Source organism: Eurypyga helias, unplaced genomic scaffold (genome assembly GCF_000690775.1).
Source record: "Eurypyga helias isolate BGI_N326 unplaced genomic scaffold, ASM69077v1 scaffold16779, whole genome shotgun sequence".
NCBI classification, from domain to species: domain Eukaryota; kingdom Metazoa; phylum Chordata; class Aves; order Eurypygiformes; family Eurypygidae; genus Eurypyga; species Eurypyga helias.
The window spans coordinates 38,953-60,490 of NW_010273037.1; the positions used below are offsets into that span (position 1 = coordinate 38,953).

The following is a 21,538-nucleotide window of genomic DNA, read 5'->3' on the forward strand; positions in this document are numbered from 1 at the left end:
GAGTGTGGGCAGATAGAGTATGTTTCCACATGCAACCAGCAAAACTGTATCAAGTTGGTTTCTTTAAAACACTGCAATCTACTGGCCAGGTCTCAGGGCCCCCTTTCTCTTCAAAATGATGGTATTACACAAACGAAAGGCTCATCCCCCAGGCATGTTTTGTAGAATATCTGGACTTGTGGAAATCTGAAAAATGTGCAAGTTTCGATCAGGTTATCAGATTTATGAGTAAAAACCATCTAAGTTTGTCTGCAGGGTTAAATCTCACTTCGCTGGCAACAAGTCAGACGTACGGAACGAAAGACACGTTGTCTGGTACTGTCAGTGAGCTGTCACAACTGTGCACAAAGACTGTTCCATGAACAAAGTCTTTCATTTGATCTTTGTTCACAGCACATAGCAATCGTTTTCATTTAAGCTAAAAAAATAATTAAACACAGAAGTTAAACAGAAGGCTTACATTTAGATCCGTGAACAAGACTAGAACTGTTCAGGCTGCCGCACCTGCTTATACCTGACAGAGTTCAAAACCATAACCAGCTGCTTGGTGCACAGGGGCAGAAGATTGCTACGGCATCGTCTACGGGAAAGGGAAATAAGTCCCTTGGTCCAATCAGGAAGGCTGAGAGAGCAGGAAGAGAGGATACGATTCACACCACAGCCTCCATCTCTCCGTCCACACACCTCGCCTGCAGCTCGCCATCCTTCAGACTCACACCTTCCACATCTGCTTCCAACACATCGTCAGCTGGGACGCAGGTACCCAGGATGCCCATGAATTTGTCCCAGTACAGGCATCCTAGGAAACTGTGGCACAGCTGATGATGCCCATACTGGAGCAAAGCCATGACACGGGCCCTGACAAAACCAACACTGCTGCACAGGTATTCCAAAGACAACAAAAACCGTGCCTCTCCTCCGAGTTTTACGCAGTATCACATATACCGTCACAAAATAATTGACATGACATGGACTCTAAGCCAATCACTGAGCTAAGTTTGCTGCTACCCCATCCTTTTTCCCATTTGTTGTACCTAGCTTTCCCATTCCTCAAAGCCAAGATTTCCCATGAAACTTCACACAGCCAAAGCTAAAACCACTAAATCTGGTTTGTTTTGTTGTTTTCCTTTTTCATGTAGTTATGACAAATTCAGTTCATTCAGATGGCTAGGCCGTTTCACCTGCCACAATAACCAGGAGCAGTCTACAGGCAAAAGAGAAAAAAAGAGTTGAATGGATGGAATGTTTTAGCACAAGGACTTTGCACTGTCCCACAGTGGAATCTCTTTCGTAACCTGAAACACTGGGTATCTCAATATTTACGCTAAATATTTGTTTTCTATTCCTACTTTAATTTCCTACCAAAACTAAGCAAATTAAGCTCACGTATACAGTTTTAATTTATGCTTATTCAGAATTTAAGACAACCTGCATAGAACCTGACATTAAAGGCACTCCCCTCGTACACAGAGCCAGCTACAAAGAGACTGAAATTCCATCTCCAGACTTTTTTCTTATATCAGGTTTTTTTAAAAGTCCACAGAGGCCGCACAAACAAGTGAGCAAGGAGAGACTGCAGCAAAAACAGGTCCTGGAGCAATGCTTGTGAAGTTTACACAAGCACACATTCATACAAGAGCCTTTTAAAGAACGGTGCTAAAACACTATGAATATCTCATCAGTGTAGTCCATGGGTATTTTTAATATCTTTATTTTAAACAAAGATAATAATAGCCTCAGAGTAATATTAACTTCTTCAAGAAGTAACGCATTTCAATCGTGGGAAGCAGTTACCTTTTGAAATTCAGTGCCAGTGGCTTTGCAAACAAATAATTTGTTCCTCCAGAGTGAAGAGCAAAATGGAATGTCTCGATACTTAGGCACCGTAACTGCAAAAAGGCCTACGTAATAAAACTGTCTTTGCAATTTGCCTCTGAAACCCCAGTCTCATCTGATCTGGAACAGGACACAAGAATTCTTTAGATATCATCCAGCCAAGTTAGCTTCAGGACAAGCTTCCCTAAGAACCTAATTTGTGCCCCTCTGAAGACATCACGCTCCCCAGCGCGCAAGCGTTGGCACAAACCGTGTCACTTGAGGACAAATGCTCGCCGCGGCCTCATCGCCCACCCCGGCGTGTAACGGAACGGTGGCAGCACAAGCTCTGGAAGGCTGAATCGATCACTTGGACAGCTGGCTGTTTAAAATAGAAACAGTACCACCCCCATGCTGCGCATCCTCTCCGCACAACTGCCTCATTCTTAAAGTTCACCTGTAGTATTGCTACTTTTGTTTGACAAATAACAGAGCTGAACGCACTTGGCTGCCATCGTGCTGTCCTGCCTACCCCAGCTGACATCCAGGGTAAGGAGAAAACAGCGATCCGAACAGCCCAGTTCCAGGCATGGAAGGGCAGGGGAAGGTTTTCTTCTCTGCCTGGCTGTGTGCTAACCCAACAATCCCCTCAAAGCACAAAAAGCATTATTAAAATGAACATGTTTTATGGCAAGTACAACAGAGTTTCCCCGTGCAGGGGCAGAAGAGCAAGAAGAACATTCCCTGCCACAGAAAGTGATTCCAGGGAGGAAACTAGAAATACTTCCCTGCAGACCTACGGCACAGGTTTTGCCACTTCTCCAATATAAATACATACACTGGGCCAAGGTTTAACAAACACCAAAATAGCTCAGAGCCACGGCACATATCTTTGTGAATACCAGCTGAAAGAGGATTATAAAAAGGAACAAAAGACAAAAAAAGAAGATAAATAAATCCTTTCTCCAGGCCTCATGCAGAAGGACATTAGTTATACTACAGGGAGAACAAAATGGCAGCAAAATAACTAAATTTAAAAATGTGTGAGAACAAACACCCCACGCTCCCCAGGTACAACTGCTGTTGGAGCATCACTGGAACACCCCTGGTCAGCAGGAGCAGGTAGGAGCCATTCCCAGACCGACATGTGAGGGGTAAGCGGACACGCTGTTCCTCGGGCTCGGCACGGGCTGAGCACTGCTGCCAAGAGGAGCCAACGCTCAGCACCAACGCAAAAAGGATGTACATTCCCAGGGCCTCCTTCCTCTGCAGTCCAACTCCCCTCTCTCTTGTCCTTCCTCATAGGAAACCAAACTCACACTCTGCAAGGGTCTGCGCAAGCAGCGCATCGCCTGTCCAGGGAGTGGGAAGGAATTGGGTTTTTCACCCTAGTTTACTTCATTTGTCTTGACTGTGGAGATATCAACCTCCTCACTCTGAACACATTCATCTGCAGTAAGGATGACTTGGAGTTAGGAGTGTGAATACAAGCAGGAAAAAAAAAACCAAACCCTAACAAAAAACCTACATCTGATGCTCATAAAGGTTAAAATGGTCAGCTCTGAAGAGAACTAGGAGTTGGAAGCAGGTATGAGGGAGGTCCTTATACCTCTTACCATATACCGTATACCTTATACACTATAACCCCAATGAGGTGGCAGGAACATTAAAAGTGTAAATGGTCTCACACCTACCCAGTGGTAATTTCTTAAAGCTGAAGCTTACGTCTCAAGTCTCACCCACAACTTCTGACAAGTAAAACATTCTCTGCGGCACACAATGAGAACCGTAACCCTGCGAAAACCTTTTGCTAAAGTTGCTGAAGTGTTCCGCCTGCAGCTGATCAAACTTCCGTGTGCAAGGTTCCAAACCATTTTCTTAATAAAGAGCTACCACTTCTCACGTTTTTTGTTCTTTAATCTTCTAAAAAAAATAGTGACACCCAATCAATAAATTTGAAACGCAGAGTTAGATACCCCCACACTTCAAACAAGACAAGAAAAAGATCAGAAACCTTGCTGGGACATCCTCATTTTCCCTCTCATGCAAGAAGCACGTTAGCGCGTATGAAATTAATTTTATCACGGTGAAGCGTTTTGCAATGTTTGCCGGAGCAGGTCAGATATCGAACGCGTCTGACCTGCCTGCAAAGTCCACCCACAGCCCAAGTCTTCGCGCGGGGAACACTCGGTCCCCAGCTGCCGTGCGTGCTCTGCCTGCTCGTGTAAGCTCTCGCCCACCACCACCCTTCCCAGCAAGTTCCACGGCATCACAAGGCTTACAGCCATTCTCGAGATGATGACTCTTTGAGGGTAGATGTGTCCTACTGTTTCTGTAAAGGATACGCAACACTCACGTACACTGTAACGGCAACAAAACGAATCACAGCACTATCACCTCAGGCAGATAGAATTCCATACCTGATGTTCTCATTTAAGAAAAGTCACATCTAAGTACAAAATTTATGGGTCTAAATCAAAAAAAATGGTAACAAGGGGCAAGAACAAGGGAAAGCAAAGGCACAGGGTGAGTCTTATTAAGTTCCAAATTCACTTGAAAGCTGCCCTTCCCTCCAAATTAACCAATATTAGAGAAATAGAGGCCAGGCTGGATCAAATCAAGGCCAGGCTGGATGAGGCTTGGAGCAAGCTGGTCTAGTGGAAAGTGTCCCTGCCCATGGCAGGGGATGGGACTGGGTGGACTTTAAGGTCCCTTCCCACCCAAACCAGTCTGTGATTCTAGATAAGAAACCAGGTAAGAAGAAAAAAGCCCTTAAATTTGCATCCCCTGTTATCCTTACTGAACTACACTTGTGAGAAAAGAAAACACATTCATCATTTTCATGACTGAACACTCCCCACACTTGTTTACAGCTGCCAAAATAATTTTACCATTTTGCTACCATGGTCATCCCTGACATGATCAGTGAAAAACCACTGTTTTCCACTCCATTTGTAATACAAGTAGCAAGTCAGCCACCCTTTGCGCTGTACAAAATTCTGCACACTTGGTTACAGAGTATGTAACTATTCCAAGATTAATAAAAATTTGTAAACAAAGGTAGTTGTGAAATGTGACTTTTAATCTAAGTTCTTAAGCAATTTAAGTTTAAATATGTTTACCAGAAATAATTCCAACAGAGTGCCAGAACGGTTTTTCAGAAAATGTTAATTCTTTTGTCCCCCAAACTGTTTCTCCTGAACTTAAGAAAGGCCCAGTTAAACATCCTGAACATGCATAGTTTTTGTACCTTGAATTGTTTCAGCATAAAACAAAGCTATCAACGTTAAAGCTGAGGGAACAAGCTAAAAATATACTACGTTGTCTGAAAGCCCATGTACATAATCATTCAGCACTTCCCTTCCATCTCAATGGAGAAGGAAAAACTGAAAAACAAAACAGAAACAGGAAATTCCTACAGCACAAACACTCTGGAAAGTACTAAAAATATTTTCTTTACATTGGTTTACGTCAAAAGGATCAAGCAAAGCAAAAGACGGATAGTTACAGGGTTTTTTTCCATTTACACAAATAAAAATGCAGATGAAGAAAGCTTTTTGTTGATAAACATTAAAATACTAGACAGTCCCTCCAACCTGGGCTGAAAAGCACGAAGACGTGAGCTACGAGCTTAGCAATAAGCTCAGCATTAGCCTTTGTATCACCCAAGAAAGACGCTGTGGAAAACCAGCAGCTATCTTACAGTAGGGGAGGTATCTGATGTCAGCTAGAAGCACAATGTGAAATGTATCCACAAGAAAAGGAAGCTGTTTGCACCGTGAAATGAAAATATGAGCACGTAAACAAATACAAAGCAGACTGAACACCACATGCTCCCTGCAAACGCGCCCAAGCGTTCCCGGGAGCAGTTCTGTTGTTTTGATCAAATATACTGTCTCAACACGTGACTGATTTCAGTTTTCCCCAATCTCAGGGAATCTTCCCAGCATGCCAGGCAGGCACAGGGAAAAGCTTCAGCCTGCAAAGGATCTCCTTGCACCAGGGAGGCAAAACAAAGCAGGCCCATTAAGTCCAACATGGGAACAGTTATGTCTCCATCACCGATCCAACGGACTCTCACATATTAAGCGCAGGTAACCACAAAACACCTTTAACAAAGCCTCCTGAGGACAGGATGTGGCCTAAAACGCCTCCAACTACTAAACTTTTCTTGCAGGGCAATGGAGGTAAGCGAGGTGAAAGAAAACAAGCATGGGAACCTGCTACTTCTGCTCAAAACAGTAATAGGAAGAGGAGAGGTTGGGAAATCTCTTGTTCCCGTGAGTCAAATTACAAGCAAACGTGAAAGGCCAATCCAATATGAAGAGATGTCCGAAGTATTCCCTTCATTTCACTGCCAGTTCAGAGCTGCGTATGAGCTCATTCAAACTCCTCCTCACCAACACCATTCTGCAAAGGCAGCAAAACCCGACTTCAGGGATAACACCAGCTTCACCAATTTCATTCCACCTCCTTCACAGTTCACCACGGAAGTCTGGTTCATCCCGCTAAACATGGTCTGAGCGGTTTTGCAGAGTTACAGCTCAGCCAGCACCTCCGCTTCCCATCGGTGGCAGCGGGCCCAGTACGTAGGCCGGATGGGGTTTGTCATCCCACCCTGTCACAGCAGGAACCCCCTTCCTCAAGAAGAGCTTTTGGGGAAGTAGGATGCAGCCCCCAAACACTGCATTTATTAAGCAGGTTCTAGCAGTCAGAAAAAAGCCTCCTCAGATCTCACAAGTTTTAGTGATGCTTGGTAAGACTGTTCCCAAAGTCAGGGTCCGGATTGGCGCACTCCTGAGCCTCAGGCAGCACGGACATTTCGGAACATGCGGGCCAGTTTCAAGAAGTGACAGACAGACAGCATGTGTGCTAAGCTAAACTGAGGAACGCTGTGTTCTCTGAAGAGTTAGGCTTGGTCCAAAGCACGCCGCTCTCTTCAATCAGTCAGTAAATTGATTTAAGTTTACTACTTCTTAAACGGTGCGTTTGTCATCCTTTTTACGGTACCTTTTACTGCCGTCTGACCGGAGAAATTTGTAGTATTTCTCTTTCTCACTGAGTCCTTGGGTTATCTCCAACTACTGACTTTCAGAGTTCAGAGAACACTCGGAAGGAAGAGCAGGCTTTTTTGTGCAAGGGATTTCCTTCTTCAAAGAGCAGTAACAAGCAGCTGGAAGGTAAAACTGCACCTTGAATCATTCCAGCTGATCTCAGCGTAACCACACACTCCCTAACCACCTTCCCACTGCACAGCTGGAAAGCACCGAGTGCTCAATCATTCTTTCCATTTTCTCCCTAGAAAGCACTGTTCCACACATCTTTCACTTACATCAGCCACTTCTTGATCGCAGGAAGTGGAACAGATATCAGGTGTAAGTTTATACAGTAAGTCCTTCATCCATATTAACTTGCAACATGCCATTTCTAGGAGAAAAGCCATAGCATTTATTTGCCATCGCTGTGTAGCACTGCACCATTTCCTCATTTCTTGGAATCTTTGCTTCTGCTGCCTCCTCCTCCCGCGCACAGCACGTCAGCCCACGTCGCCTGCCGGGAGGGTTGGCTGCACAGCCCAGCTGCACAGCACCCCATGCTCCCGCGTCCCCAGGAGCGGTCGGTGCGCTGGTGGGGGACCACAAGCCAGCCGACCCCGCGCTTGCACGGAGCTGCACCCAGCCAACACGCTCTTCTGCGGCCCGGAGCAGTGGGCTGGTACAAGAACACCCCCGCGACGCTGCAGCAGCCTGCATCTTAAACTGCTTCCCTGGGTCACTGTCACAGGGGTGGCATTCATTCACATTTTTTTTAGATTAAGTGCATTATTTCCTGCTAGGTCTGGAACTTTGTGGAGTTAAAAAGTTGATTTCCTGAAGTTCCTTCTGCAGTCTCAACTAGATTTGCTGTATTTCCTGCCCTGAACTGTGAAATACTGCTGAATTATGGACAAAATCCAGAAGCCTCAATCCGACATCTACAATCTCCAACCCTAGCAATCAAAACTTGCTAATTATGTACTGTGGTTAGCAAATAACCTACACTGCCTTCCTTAATGTGGCAGGTATTAGCCTCACCCATGAATCACTAAATCAAATACTACTTTTTTTTTTCCCCCCAAGCTTCAATCAGGTTTAAGATTAAGCTTAAGTTACTTTTTAGGAGCAGCTTTGCACTGCAGCACGAAGTCGTATCTGGAGGTAAGTCTGCGACAAAGAACTACTTTCACCATGCTCAAGCTGCTCTCCAAAACGCCGTTTCCTTTCAGTACAGTAAACACGCACGGGCTGTATGAACAACTCGCGACTGCTGAAAGAACAGGAACAATAGTGGGAACTTGGCTGTCTCCCAGCATTAGCAACACGGACAACAGCATGGGAAAGCAGGAACTGAGGCAAAACAACTTTAGATCAAAATATTAGAAGGGAGGCAGTGAAGTTACCTCTGCTTTGTATGTATAAATGAGGTTTAACAGCCTGCTTTAGCCTCGTATCGGAAGCGCACTCACTGCTTCCGACTCATATTGAAGGGAAGGAGGGCAGGGGCAGACTGTCCCTTGGTTCCAGCTGCTCTGAGCCTGGAATGACACAGTCATTACCAAAAGTTAGGTCTCCAAACGGTGACATCTTCCTGCACGCAAACCTTATCGCACCGAGTTAACCTAGAACGCACTCTTTCATAAAAGCATTTTATGGTAAATTAAACTTAATACCACACCTAATTATACCAAATTGTCTTGGATTCTGCACTGTGCGAGCTCTGAAGCTGCGCGAGGGCGAGTGGCTGGGGCCCAGCACGCCGGCCTCCCACGGCTGAACAGCACTCCCTCGCGTTCCCGCGCGGAACGGGTTTCCTCGGCAGCGTTCGCTTTGCTTGCTCTTAGCAAGGGCACAAAGGTTAGAATTCCTCTTCTACAGCAGCAGTCAGGACTTGGGAAAAATGCCTTTCTGAACAGATTTTTTCCTGCAACAGGGCTTCATTTACTCAGATCATTTCAGTGAGTGATCTAGCTGCTGGCAACAGATATACCTCAGACACTAACCTGAGATTTTTAAGTCTTTGGGAAAAAAAAAGCGTCTGCCTGAAATGCGATTGCCCCATCATCAAAAGTAAACCCCGCAACAGAAGAGCAGCAGACAGTGCCCACAGGAAATCCCCGGGCAGCACGCACAAAGGGAAGCCACGCCGCACCAGCGCAGGATGCGGGGATAACCACCACCCGGGGCACAGGCTGATGATTAACGTTTCCCTCCATCACCCATCGAAGCGTGCTGGCAGTGACGTCCACGGCAGCAGGGTTGCGAGATGTCGCCACTTCCGTCGCAGTCACCTGATAAGGAGGTACCAAAACCACTTCTAAAAGGGAACAACTAAAACCTAGTCAAAACAAACTTCAGATCTTCCTGCTTCCTTCAATACCCCAATTTTCTTCTTATCTTGTAATTATTGTTTAATGACTGTCAATAAAGAGTAAGAAGGTCTCTCTAAACCATCACAGTGCCGCAGCATAACACGTTATTTGAAGCATACCATCTTCTTTTGAATCCTTTCAGGACGTAGCATTTGTTTGCTACTGGAACAAAGACAACTGCCAGGCTGAGAAGAAACATCTCATCAAGAATGGTGCCTAGCACGACCAGGAGATTCCCCACCATCACCCATACAAGGGTGACTGAGCCATGAATCTGGAGCCCACTTTCATTTCAAGTGTGTATCACAGTATCACCTGTGTACAGCACAGAGCTACAAGATCTATAGAATCATCACAGAATGGTTTGGGTTGGAAGGGACCTTAAAGATCATCCAGTTCCAACCCCCTGCCATGGGCAGGGACACCTTCCGCTAGACCAGGTTGCTCCAAGCCTCATCCAGCCTGGCCTTGGACACTTCCAGGGATGGACCATCCACAGCTTCTCTGGGCAACCTGTCCCAGTGCTCCCCACCCTCTCCGGGAAGAACTTCTTCCTGATATCTAATCTAAACCTCCCCACTTTCAATTTAAACCCGTTACCCCTTGTCCTGTCACTACAGGCCCTTGGAAAAAGTGCCCCCCAGCTTCCTTGTAGCCCCTTCAGGCACTGGAAGGCTGCAATAAGGTCTCCCCAGAGCCTTCTCTGCTCCTCATAGGACACTGGTCTCCCACAGGCTTTTCGGACCTTCCTTTTGTGGAAGCCAAGGCCACTCTTAGACCATACCTATCATGTTTTCAAGGCATCTTTAGCCATTCACCTGCCCCAGACTCTTTTTCATGTCACGCTCAGTTGAAACTAATGAAACTATCCATTTTATGGGCTGGCAGGATTTATGCATCTACTACACACGCTGCGGGGGAATCTGGACCAGGCCAACATCTGGCTCTTGAAAGAGGACACATTCACTAGAGATCACAGTGCTCTCATGTAAGGGGGTGCACTGGCAGTTGCTCTCAGCTCCTCCAGCTGTCTTCTGCCATCCTCAGAGTTCACCTGTCTTATCTGGATTGAACTGCAACCACATAGCCCTCCACCAAGCCCCAAGATTTTGGCTGTTGTCTCCCATACCAGAGCGGCACGGCTGGAGGCCCTGCCAGCACCCTGAGCCAGGTCCCTACTGACCGTCAAACCAGCCAGGACCATTGTGACGTTGGCTCAGCAGAAACTGCCAAAGTCACAGCTGGGTCCTGACCCAGGCACTAGAAACTGTACCTAGCACAGTCCACGTCCTAACGCCAACCCTCTTCGCCCCGCTAGTACCGCAGCGCCTGTTCAAAATCAGCCAGGGCTCCTGTTCTTTTCCTTCAGCACCTATTCTGGACCAGATCCAGCGCTTTCCTCTCTCTTGCCAGCTCTGCCCCGACTGCCAGAAGTCTGGCTCCCATTCACAGAGCTGGCTTATGTTACCTGGTCCTACTTGTGACATGGGTCATGTTTACCAATTGTGCTCCTGTGGCAGCCTCAGACACATCAAAGAAGTGATTACATCACCAACATTGCAGCATCCTACAAAACGCCCTGGGGCTGAGCAGGAATTGCTCACAACTTTGAGATGGCTAAGGACAGGAACAGAACCCAGTGCTCCAGTAGTGGCTGCATCCACAAACAAGCCAAAAAAGCTGGTTATCAGACAAAGGGCATTACAAAGGAACAGGAAACCTCGTTACTGTGGCTGCATACCTGGCATACTGACCAGCTCGACTGGGACTGATGCAAGCAGTTGGGCAACAGACTACTGAGCTGCACTTAAGGGACTTCTTATGCAAGTCAGACCTAAAAACGTCTTGTATCAGCTGCAGCAAAGCTCCTCACCAGCTGGAAAAGGAACGGTGAATACCTCATGTACCCTGGAAACTACTCCAATATAATAAATATAGCACACTGTCACTGACAGACTGGCACTTGAATACATAGCTACAGTAATTAACCAACTAAAGACGATGAAAAGTTCACAGCTAGGAGGAAGGTACATGGCGGCAGAGCAGAGAGGGAAACGATGACGTGGAATACAGAGCCCTATGATTCAGTCGTTGAATTTCAGCTGCTGAGCTACCAACCACAACCCATTTGGCAATTAGCGCACAGTGCTCTTGAGCGTTTGACTGAAGGGGTCTAAGTAACAAAGGCACTGTAACCGACAATGACTGAAAGCAACTCCAAGTTTGGATTCCAGGTTGATGGCAAAAGCAGCAAGAGGAATCAGCGCTGACATGAGCTGGGTGGTAAAAAGCTAGCCCTGAAAACGCTGGGAAGAGCAGCACGACCACCAGCCTACGGGAACACACGGGCTAAGGCAGGACCAACCAGGGCAAGCCGAGCAAGGGCTGCAGGCAGGTCTAAGAGGCAGCCTGGACCCTTTCTCCCCTGCCAGGAGCAAAAACTCAGTTGTATGCCCTGAGGGTTTTGTCTCACACCGACTATAATCTGAATGGTCAGCATCAAAGAAGGATCAATATATTGCTGGAGTCACAAAAACACAAGCTTCTGAGAAATTTCTCCCGACAACGAGCACGTTTATAGTATGAAGAGACAATTTACTGAGCGAACCAGAGTGGTGTTCAAGAGTCCTGCTTTTTCACCTCTCAAAAATCAACTGATTTGACCAAAACCAGACTGTTTTATCACACCACACAGGAACTTCTGGATTCCTGAATGGACATCCTAAAGACTCATAAAAGCCTTAAGCAGCAATCTGCAAGGCTCCATCAGCACTCTTGGCTTTCCTCTATTATCATGGTTTGTTGGTTGGTTGGTTCTGTTGCTCACGGGTTTTTGGCTTTGTTTTTGCTAGTTAATACAGCTGTAGCAATAGTTCTCAGTAGCTCTCATCAGTCCATCTTCCGTCGTCGAAAATTCCAATGCTCAATCCTCCCCAGGAACCCCCTTCCCAGTAATCCCTGTTTCAGTGTTATGCACCACACTAAAGAAAACACCAACCAAGAGCAAGCTGCAGTATTTGAGAGTCCAGGTTTGATAAGCTTGCTCTTCTTATTATTTATTGCAGCATGTCTCATTAAGAGTGCAGATGAGCCAGGTTTAATAAGCTTGCTCTTCTTATTATTTATTACAGCTCAAATTGAAAAGGCAGCTTGAGGTTGAATTACTGGACAGAACTCTGCCTCCTTCTAATACCACCTACTGAATAAAACCTTTTGCTGGACACAGACTACTTGTCAGAAACTTCAGAGCTGTCACTCAACCTCTGACTACAGGACTCCGACTTGGTGGTGGTCAGTCATCATTTCACACATATTCGGGCAGACCACAAACTAAGCTGTGCTCAAAATATACTATGAGGATTCTGTTTTGACAGCTTTCCCACACATCACAATAACACATAGCCTTATTAAAACCATCGTTCCTACTTCAACATCAGAAGAGGAATCAGCAAGGTAACGAGCAGAGAGCTGGCACTGACTCCACTGATGTCCAACAACTCCACCGCTGCGTAGGAGTAAAACAAATGCACAGCAGAAGAGATGCAACCTATCAATAACTCAAAATAGGAGCTTTAAAAGTGGATTTGCATTATAATACTTTTTAATTAAGAGTTACATCTTCTTCAGGTATCCCTATCTAATGAATAAAGTATCTTAGCTCCTCAAGATAGATTAAGTAACACAAAGCTTGACAACTAACCCCAGCATCTCTGGTTACTCCTGATGATAAACAGAACTCCTAAGTATCTCCTTAGCAGCCTTCAGCTGTATCATCAACACAGAGTGCAAAAGGCACAGCTGTGCTTTTCTCTTTAAATTTGTATGTGTATATATGTATATATATAGGTATATATATATATAGTTAATATAATGAATATCACAATTGTCCATCCAGTATTTTCTTGCAACGTATCAGGCAAGTGTACACTAATGAAAATGCCTAAGAAATGCTTCAAGGCCTCAAAAAGAACATATACAGACAGAAAATATAGCATACCTGTTCTGCTACAGACTAAAACCCCACAATACTAGATATCACCCCAGTGATCTTCTGGGCTGATCAACAAGTTTGTTTTGGTTTGGTTGGTTTCCATCCCAGCTTTACAGAAAATGACCAGATACATGCGAGAGCAAAACCATTCAGAGAACTCTTGGTTCTCGTGTTGGAAACCACAAAGAACATCCACCCTGCATAGAATAGCAGAATGGTTTGGGTTGGAAGGGACCTTAAAAACCATCCAGTGCCCCCCCCCCTGCCATGGGCAGGGACCCCTTCCACTAGACCAGGTTGCTCCAAGCCTCATCCAGCCTGGCCTTGGACACTTCCAGGGATGGGGCATCCGCAGCTTCTCTGGGCAACCTGTCCCAGTGCCTCCCCACCCTCTCCGGGAAGAATTTCTTCCTGATATCCAATCTAAACCTCCCCGCTTTCAATTTAAACCTGTTACCCCTTGTCCTGTCACTACAGGCCCTTGTAAAAAGTCCCCCCCAGCTTCCTTGTAGCCCCTTCACGTACTGGCAGATGCTGTAAGGTCTCCCCAGAGCCTTCCCTTTTCCAGGCTGAACAAGCCCAGCTCTCTCAGCCTGTCCCCATAGCAGAGGTGCTACTGAAGTCTGATACATCATGCTAATTTTTTAATGTGCAACTTTAAGAAAGCTTGGCTCTTAAGTTTTTTATTTGATTACCTAGATTTTTAAGAAGAAATGTCCAAACACTTCCATGTTTTACCATACTACAGAGAACGTACAGTAGGCAACCTCATCTCACTACTGATCACAGCACTCAAGACTGTAAAATTAAACTCTAAATGAGGGAAGCCAGCTCTTTGCTACAGTTTGCAAATGCGCTAGCAAACAGCTATTAAATGGTTTAAAGTGCCAGTGCCGATTCCATGCTGAGTTCACAGCTGAAGTAATTGCTAGATTAACGCAGACAATACCACAAAACAAATGAAAACTGATATTTGATGAGCACAGAAGAAATGAAAACATTAAGTAATTGGGTTCAAAGTAATACGGTATCTATTCATAAAGGCTTTAAAAATCAAATTCATCCTTTATAAATGTGGAAATATCAGACAAAGAGCAACCGCTGTGCAGAAGTAACCCTTCAAAGCTGGTGGCTAGCACAGTACAAAGCAGCCAGCTAAAAGGAGCTTTTCATTGAAGAAGGCCTTAAGGATTGTTTGAAGAGGAAGTGCTCACCGAGACAAGCGAACCCTATTAACACAGTCAAATTAAAAATAAGTAAGGAATGGTAAAAACACACACTTCTAAGACCATTAGTACTGGCCATTTTACTTAAATAGTGGGCAGCAGCTCTAGCTAGCAGCAGGGGAAGGAGTGCTTCTGGAAGAGGCAGTCTCCAGAGTCCTAGAATAGCTTTTAAACAAACAGGGAAGAATATTTTTAATAAGTAGTATACGACACTACAGCTCCAGTGGTTGGACATAAACAAGGAAGAAATTCCAATTACTAAGAGGGTTTTCTGAGGTACAATCAAGTAGCCTGCAGTCTCCTCATTTTAAGTGAATATTAGAGATAAAATAGCCTCTCTCACCCAAAATAAATCCCAAATTTAAAGTTACCATTCAGAAAGATCAGAAAAACAACTGCAAAGTAGAGCCACAGCTACGTACAAACATTCTCAGGATTTCTGAAAACAGTTAAAAACGTTGAACTTGGTGAGCACAGCTATGTTAAAGAACAGACTTACCCACAAATATTGCAGGAACTTTAGCAAACGTGGACAGTAATAATACTCCATCTTCCAAAGCACCACGTTAACGCAAACCCATCTTCACTAGAGTCAGCCTGCCCACCCTTCCCCGCCTCCCGCAGAAGTTAAAAGCAGACCGGAGCAATTAAAAGCGACATGAATAATGTACAGTGGCTGTTTATCCGGCCCCACGTCACCACGCTGAGCTCTGTGTCTTTAACAGATGCTGTGGCTACTTATAAGCAGTAGCTGAGCTACCGGCACCACGTGATTTAACCACTTGTTATTTAGCATCTCGCTGCTCAGACTTCTCCCAGCACGGTAATCCGTAACGCGTTAGTCTAGAATTAATAATAGCACTTAGGGTTTCGCACTAAAAAGCCCTTCATCTGGAAGGAAAGAGAAGCTTCTAAGCCCACTCTGTTTTGCAGGCTGTGTTATGAAACACTATTAATGCCACCACAGTTGTCGGGGTCGTGAGCTGACCTTATTTTTTGGTTATGTACCAGAAGAACAAACAACAAAAACAACCACGCGAAAGGAAAAGCTCCGGCTTTTAATATAAAAATGTCTTTTGTGAATGAGAAGAAATAGACACCACAAAGTGTCTTTTTATATACTACTGGAATGTTCCCAAGCAAACGAATACTACCAAAAAAGGAAGAAAGCCTCGGCAAACCGAGTCATTAACCAACACCGGGTCACCCTCCCCAGGGCTGTTTTTAGAAACAGGAAGCAGAGCTACACGACCAAACGATGCTAGGTATCTTGTGAAGAGCACACACGGGAATCATAGCACTTCTTTTTGACCTGTGCCTTCTTTTTTCATGGGAAAAGGAAAGAGAAGTGACAGGAGCCAATCCAGGGAGGACCCTGACTGCCTTTCCCCCTCCCAGCTCTCACCTTTCCCAGGGAGGGACAATACGGAGGTGACACAAAACACCTTCCAGGAGTCCACAATCTCCTTTGCTTGTAATTTGGGTTCTGGATGGTTCAGAAAAATAGCGCTCACCTTTCTAATCATCACCTGTAAGACCTTGTTCAGCTGAAAAACTGAAACCCACAACATCAGAAGGATATAGCCCGGTTGGAGCGAGTCCAGAGGAGGCCACAGAGATGCTCCGAGGGCGGGAGTCCCTCTGCTATGGGGACAGGTTGGGAGAGTTGGGGGTGTTCAGCCTGGAGAAGAGAAGGCTCCGGGGAGACCTGATAGCACCTTCCAGTGCCTGAAGGGGCTACAAGGAAACTGGGGGGGGCTTTTTACAAGGATCTGTAGTGACAGGACAAGGGGTAATGCGTTTAAATTGAAAGTGGGGAGGTTTAGATTGGATATCAGGAAGAAGTTCTTCCCGGAGAGGATGGGGAGGCACTGGGACAGGTTGCCCAGAGAAGCTGTGGATGCCCCATCCCTGGAAGTGTCCAAGGCCAGGCTGGATGAGGCTTGGAGCAACCTGGTTTAGTGGAAGATGTCCCTGCCCAGGGCAGGGGGGTTGGAACTGGATGATCTTTAAGGTCCCTTCCAGCTCAAACCAGTCTGTGATTCTATGAAATTCTTTTGATTTTCTTCCTGGCAGGTTCAGATTTTAGGCTAACAGAACAATTCACACCTGACAGGGTTTTTAGTACATCTGTTTCCACCTGCGAAGGTGTGAAGCTGCGACACCAGAGGCTTTAAACAATCAGAAGATGAGAAAGCCTGCTTTCCAGTGGGCAGGAGAGGGACCTGTCACAGCCAGAACTGGAAACAACTGGTGAACTCTGACAAGCCGAACTATAAATTCGCCTTGCACATGTTTATAAAATATTTCTCTTCACTCCCTTCCAGTTCATTTTCAAAATATTTAAGAGTCAGCTCATGATTTTCTTAAATAAACCCTTCTCCACCCACACACCACAGTCTCAAGTAAGTGTATCTTTACATGGATACCATTATGGATACCAGACGTTCCTCACCAGAGGAAAAAAAGTTAAATATAAAACAAATATATAAAACATGTTTCCAGAAGCTTCAAAATAACTCATGCCTACACCAGGCCTAGTACGAGAGTGCTTCATTTAACTACATAAAGCAGCAATTTTGGTTATAAGCCATAGCTGAACAAAAGCTGCTCTGCTTCCAGATGAAGGTGCAGTCCCTTCAGCCCCATGGAGCAAGCCCAGTTACTTCTATTTGGGGGATGAGCCGCATTGCACATTCCTCAGTTTTTAATTCACAAGACTCCTATCAGTCTTGATGACTTAATGAAAAATTGAGGCTTGTGACCGAACGTCAGCGAATTCAAGACCTCTGTCAGCTGTGATGCAATCATTACGATTTATGAAACAACACTTGAAAACATCATCTGAAATTCAAGTGGTTTACCACAACATGTTGCAGTTGCCGTGCCTTCTAAGGGAGCACACAGTGCATAACAACCTGGAGTCTTACACCAGGCTACAAAACCAGAGAGGATTTTGCATTTAAAGATAACATCAGAGGCTCACAGACCCTCTACGTGCATTCACGGAAACACTGGGACAGGTTGCCCAGAGAAGCTGTGGATGCCCCATCCCTGGAAGTGTCCAAGGCCAGGCTGGATGAGGCTTGGAGCATCCTGGTCTAGTGGAAGGTGTCCCTGCCCATGGCAGGGGGGTTGGAACTGGATGATCTTTAAGGTCCCTTCCAACCCCAACCATTCTAGGATTCTATGATTCAGGATCTAAAGAAGAAGACCCCCTACAACAGTCTAAGGCACTAAGCCGTGCACATGAGCTCACTCTCTGCCTTTGCAGCTAATTCTGTGAGCTAAAATCGCACTTGTCCAGCGCAAGCACAAGAGCAACTTCATTTTTATACCTATAATGTGATGCAGGCAAGGCTAAAGCACAACCTACAGAGTATGACTTCATGAAGGAGTAGGTATTTTTAAATGGGGAAAAGTTTTTATCTTCTCAATACTGTCAGCTCTAGCGAAGCAAACAGGAAATTGTTTGCTCACATAAACTCTATTCTTTTCCTGAATTATCTATTAGATTAATGCTTTTAAATCTGAAACTGTCTCCTCCTTTACTAGAATCAGGCTGTATCAAAAGAATGGAAAAAAAACCCCAAATCCTATTTTGGCATAGAACGTTTAAGCACTAAGCTATGATTAGCAGTAACATTTGTAACATAGCCACTTGCCAAAAAAACACCAGCCACAAAGCTTACTATCATAAGCTTACTCTAACCTCCAAGACACAGAAAGAAAGGCCAAAATATTCACGCAGCAATCCTAAATTAGAAGAGTTTGCCTTGCTGTTCACCTGCTGCTCACGCAACCCAGAAAGCAGAAGTCCATCTCCGGTCCTAACCCAAAGGACGCGGCTATCCGCTGACTCCTGCTACACAAGTCACGTTCTGAACGTCTCAACAAGAGGCAGCCAAGAGAACACTAAATACCCAACTACACCATAGCAGGAGTAGTTTTGCAGGTGGTGACACGCTCTCCAGGACATGAGACGTGTAATGCTACTGACCTCAGAAAAATACACTCTTAAGAAATCTGTCAGTCGTCAAAGGTCTTCTCAGTTGGAAGGTCTTAACCCAACGACACCTCCACAGTCTCAAAGACCAGCACAGACTTTGTTACCCTTTAATCTGGAACAGCCCAAATAAGTAAGTGGCCACTTCCAAAGTGTGATATTTATATTAATTATGGGAAGGTAAACCATCTTTTCAGGTTGCAGAACACATGATTATTTAAGTACATAGAGACACTGCAGCCCACTTCTTACTCAAACTCCAGCATATAAACCACTGGTAGTAGGATACATTCCCAGTCATTAATTCACCACAGTCCGATACATTCCCAGTCATTAATTCACCACAGTCTTAGAATACCGTGAAGTCAAACTACTGCTGTTAAGTACAGAACACCTTTCCTTTCCACCATCAACCTCACCTCTCGGAATGCCACGATGCTTTACCTGCCCTGTATTACTGAAGACCACTGAAGGTTTTCTTTGTAGAAGACCTACCGTGGCAAAAAAACCCAGAGGATGACAGTCTAGCAGCGATGCTGGAATTGTCATAAAAGCCTTACTCTGGTTTTAAGCAACACAAACTCAAAATAGCTAAAAGATGCACTACAGATGAGTGTTAAATCTCAAGAGTATCATCCTTTGCAGTTTCAAACACCAATCCCATATCATCAATTGTACATTGTAATGGTTTGATTTCAAAGAAGTCCTACATAGCGTTTCAAAAAAGAACCTCATTGGATGTAGATTCCCTAGAATTAATCACAAAGAAATGACTTCTCCAGAAGGAAAACTGCACTATTGTACATTGCTTCCATTTAGAGTTGTGTTCACCCATAACAATCTAGTTCATTAGCTGCCCTGGAAAATTTAATTCAAGTCGTTATTTATGCCCATAGGCAGATGGGAAACGAGGCAACAAATGCATATTAATTTCAGTTGGTCTGTCAAATATCAAAGAACATGGGACAGTTCATTACACTACTGGAGTAGTGAATGGGACTGAAAGTGGATCTTTTATCCTACAACAGAAGTAGCAGCTTGTCCCTTTGAGCACTACAGTCTCAATGGAAAGATAACGACACCCTGAGTGACCAGTGACGGGTACAGTCACGTATCTTTTGTCACTACAACACAAGAAACAGCAAGTAACCTCACGACTCAGCAGCCAGAAAGGGTTCAAACAGTGGCAGTTTTGTTTCTTTCTAACCTTTTTTGAGTGCGTACTAAAGGAAACACAGATTGCATTCAATTGCAGAGGAAATCTGTCACTTAACTGCCATTCTCCTGTGGATTTCCCTTGCACCCCCCCAACTTAAAGACAACTACAAGGTGTCTCTCCCCAGAGGGAAGCATGGAAACGTAGTGAGGAGAAGAGCGACTGCCCAGCCAGTCTGTGCGTTTTCTCTGAATGAAAACAACAGTTTTAACCTTGGTGCCAGAAGAAATGGTTCCACTTTACACAATCTTCTGTGATATCTACACGAGGCTTTGGGAAACCTGGAAGTACAGCGAGTTTTCCACCACCCGAATGGATGTAAAAATCGCTTCTCTGCACCTGCTCGCTCACAATTCACATGCACGAAGGCCAGGCTGCCCTTTCTGCTACCATGGCACTGCAGAACAACAAATACACCACGATTAGGCTTTTCAAAGCAACACAAAGGAGCAAAGCACTCGGATCCTACTGAATTCCAGTGGGATCAGCCTTCCTTTCCTGTCTCAGGCTACACTTGATGAAGTCAAAGGTTTACTGGGAGTAACCTCATACATAAGAACCAAGCTGGAGAATAACAGTCACTTATCCGAGTACACTACCTGAATAGTTCCATTATCCCAGCACTGTTTGGGACAGCACTTTTCTCCCACACACTCTACCTTGCCAATGACATCATCACATATTTGCACGCTAAGCTGATGGCACATAACAGCTTTTAAGGACCAACTGACAATTGCCAATTCTGTAAATAACCCAAACTCCCTCAAAGATGAGTATTCAACCTGAAGTCCATGCCAAGAAAGGGAAATCCCTGTGGATTCCACCCATGAAGTTTAAAGACCAGCACTGGAAACATATGAGCCTGTTTCCAAAACTCCTATTAGGAAAGTTGTTTACAAAATCCTCATAGGTCTGGGTGTTTTCTTTTTCTTCACTAGAAGAGAAAAAAAGAACGCACTCAGATCCTTTTCTTCTTTATCTTTTTGCCCATTCTCTACTAAAGGGCTGGAAATAGCAGTATGAGTAATTACAAAAACCGGAGCTCTGCAGAGGGCAATACCTTCAGCCACCACACGAGTGTGCTAGCAGACTTGAGTGTGCCGGCACTACGGGGACAGCGAGATTTGACCTTGGGGCAGTTAGTGCGGCAACATCTTTCAGTCGCCCCTTCTCCACCCAAGTGGAAGAGTTTTGAAAAGATGTGGGACATCCCAGATTTTCAAAATCTGCAAATATGTACACGTATAGAGCTATAAGAGTGCACTCTGAAGTGATTACAGTATTATTCTAGTGTATCAAATTTGTTTCCACAGACAAGGTTAAAAATACCAAACAAACAAAAAAAACCCCAAACACCACAACAAAACTCCCACACTTGCAGTGACTCAAAACAAGTTCTTCCAGGACGGAAGGATTTCTGTGGCAGCAGCAATGTCTCTCGTAAAACTGTATAGTTCTGTGCTGTTGCTGTGGTTTTCAAATGCTTTATTTTCCACAGAAACAATTGATATTACATTTAAATTACTGGAAGATCCAAATCTTTGCTTTGTACTGAAGTTCAACAGGGCCAAGCGCAAGGACCTGCATGTGGGCTGGGGCAATCCCGAGCACAAGTACAGGCTGGGTGGAGAATGGATGGAGAGCAGCCCTGAGGAGAAGGACTTGGGGATGTGGGTTGATGAGCAGCTCAACATGACCCCACAACATGTGCTTGCAGCCCAGAAAGCCAATAGCATCCTGGGCTTTTCATTATCTAAGCTGAGAAACAAACGAAAAGCATGATGAACAAGACCCATCTTAAGAGTTCGGGATGAAAATTCTTCACTTAGAAGGAAAAACGAACAAGCTGCCTGGTTAGTGCTCTGTGTCTCAAGAC

The 21,538-nt window shown here is 45.0% G+C and overlaps 1 protein-coding gene across 1 annotated transcript in view; it reads right to left on the bottom strand.

The window, feature by feature from the left end:
* LOC104515395 (uncharacterized protein KIAA1671-like) overlaps nt 1-21,538 on the bottom strand; it is a 61,319-nt gene that overhangs the window by 30,534 nt on the left and 9,247 nt on the right. The window lies entirely within an intron of this gene.